We start from the raw sequence: 2793 nt of genomic DNA, 5'->3' as shown, positions 1-2793 counted from the left end.
CTCCAGCTCGAGCTGCACCGAATGCAGCTCGAACGTGTCCTCACCTGCACTCAAAGGTAGACACACATCCGCCATTAAAGCAAGTAACAGTGAGTAAAACAATGGTAATGTGTGTGAATAGAGTATTAGTAATGTAAGCGAGATTAGCGACAACCACGCTGGCGATGCTAGCGGGCTATTTGCTAACAGCGGACTCGGGAAATCAAAATAAAACTAGTGATAACAAGGCGCTCTGATTGTTTTTGTTGTAGAATACGATAGGGGATATATTCACACGTTATAGAAACGAAAATGATGGTGTATAAAATTGATTTTAAGATAAAAAATTAGACGACAAAGAATTAACTTGACGGAGCTCAAACTCAAAACACACTGCCTGTTACCGTACACGGGAGTGATTTGATTGCTTGAAGAAACTCTGTTTAAAGAGGAGGATTTTCAACTACATTATATCTGTAAAGAAACAATAAACACATTTAAACTTAGTGGAATCAAAGAAGGAACAATTTGCAATTAAAGTTTTAATTTCATAGTCAATGTACATTTGAACAGTATGAGTGAGGAAAAACAACCTGTAAAAATTGCACCCAACTTCATGTTTGGTGAAACTGTATTTGTCTTCTTTTGATTTTGTCATTGCAAATTTTGCTTCCCTGGAATGAGTGCTTCCAACCGCAGCTCCAACAGCCTTGACATCTAAACCAACTTTCCAGCCAACTGAGAGTGCTGATGATGAATCATTGACCAGTGCTTCACTTGATTCAAATCTGACTGGAAACTTTCATCGAACACTTTGGCAAGGCCCTCCAGTCTACAACTGCAGCTGGCAGCTTCTGTTTTATTCCATTTATGTACTTGTTTTTGCCTAATTTACAAGTGCCATTTCCTAAATCCCATATTTCTGTGTTGATCACATAAGAACCTTTTCGCTCCATGGTCACAACATCAAATACTTCTCCAGCAAGATTGTGTCCTGGAACAAAGGGAGCATGCTCACACTCTTTTGATGCACTTATGTCATCCTCTCCAGAAATGGTCATGAGAAGCAAAGCCCAGAAAACAACAAGGTAAACCTGCATCTGCCCCATGATCTGTAGTGAGAGAAGAACATTTCAACATTTATGTTAAGTCATTATTGGTGTCAGATTTAACATTACAATAAACTTCTTCATAAAATTGATTATATCAACAATTTTATTTTTAAACAAATAACAGACATTTAAAGTACAAGTATGTATTGTAAAACACTAATGGTTTCTTTAAAATCATATGATTAATTTGATGAATTTTTATAGTTTCTTACCATTGAATTCACAGATGAACAGATCAAAATGAAATATGTTTTCTCCCTAACTGCTCATTTCATATGATGGTTGTGTAGCTGTGGGTGTTAAAGATTTGTAGCTACAAATGATATGCATTGTTATGAGTGTTAGGGTTCCACTCTGATAGGCTTTTCTAGATGTGTTCGACTTAGTCTCAGCCTTAGACGTCACGCCCACGGACCGTTGGCTGAATGTCTGATGCATACGGCACACAAAATTGGAAACACTTTGGGAGTTTCGAAGTCGTCATCTTTGTCATCATTGGTTGAATTATACAGGATTTCTGGGAGACATGTGGCGCGTTCTTTAACGTTCCGCCTGGAACAAAGATGCCTTGTCGACAAACCCCCTCATGTTAGAAGAAAGCTGTTGTGTTTACAACTGTGACAATGAGCGCTTATCGGGATCAACTAAACACTGGATTTTCAAAAGTATGTGAAATATGCAAAGTTCGTGGCGTAGACTCTTTCAAATATGTCCAAGAGTTTTACTCACCGGTCTGTTATTGTGGGGACATTTCCACGCCCCTAAACATGATGAAGTACAAAACAAAACGTGATTGATTGCTTTACCTGTCAGTCATATGGGATCTTGGGCGGTCCTTGGCCATTCAAAGCGGCCAAGGTTCCCAGCCCTTCTGCCGTTATTTTGAAGGTCTGGCTACGCAAGACTATGTTCGACTTAATATGTGGCACTGCACAGACCGGTCAGCCTCTGACTTGAAGCACTGCATGTTGGATAGAATTTTTTTCTGACTTGAGATGGTGCAGAAGCCACATCACTATGACGTATGCCATAAAAGTACCATGAGAATGATTCGAGAGCAGTCGGCTGGCTCATTCTGTGCAGTTTCTCACAGCTGTTACGCATCTGGCCGGATTCACAGATGACAACTGTGACACAGTGTTTTCTATTTATTTATTGTGTTAAATCAAGCCGCAGTCAGAGTCAAACACTTAGACACTTTTGTTTTTGTTTCATGTCTGTATGTTTGTTTTTGTGTTTAAGCACATAGCTGTCTTTGTTTTCCCCTTGCCACACCCCCTCGTTTAGTCCGTGTCTAGTCCTTGTTTTGGTAATTGTGCTCACCTGTTCCTTGTGTGCCTTCCTCTCAATTTATTGCGCTCTGTTTACTTGTTCTTGCCAGATTGCTTTGTTTCACAGGCCTTGTGTCACATGTTGTTATTAATCTTCCCTTTGGCCTCTACCTTTGGAGTTTGCCCACAGGTAAGATTCCATTTGCCCTTCCTCATTCAATGAAACCGCTATATGTTTCTTGAGTCCCACACAGAAGCGGAGGCTGAGGAGTAAGAATCGCTCCATGGCCGAGACCCCTGCTGTTCCCCAGAGGCAGCCATTCCCACATCATTGCCACGTTCATACTGCAAGTGTTAGTGCTCAATTCTGATTTATTGCTCAGATCTGATTTTTTTTGTGTGTGTGTGTGGCTGTTCACATTATCTTGTAA

At 40.3% G+C, this 2793-nt stretch overlaps 1 pseudogene; it reads right to left on the bottom strand.

Annotated features, from left to right (window-relative positions):
- Positions 1-1079, bottom strand: part of LOC107676103 (perforin-1-like) — a 14162-nt pseudogene extending 13083 nt beyond the window's left edge.
- Positions 1080-2793: the final 1714 nt, after the last annotated feature.

The sequence above is a fragment of the Sinocyclocheilus anshuiensis genome, unplaced genomic scaffold (assembly GCF_001515605.1).
Source record: "Sinocyclocheilus anshuiensis isolate Anshui unplaced genomic scaffold, SAMN03320099.WGS_v1.1 scaffold3153, whole genome shotgun sequence".
Classification (NCBI taxonomy): Eukaryota; Metazoa; Chordata; class Actinopteri; order Cypriniformes; family Cyprinidae; genus Sinocyclocheilus; species Sinocyclocheilus anshuiensis.
Note: the sequence above shows the minus strand (reverse complement) of the source record. Positions and strands in the feature narration are given on the sequence as shown.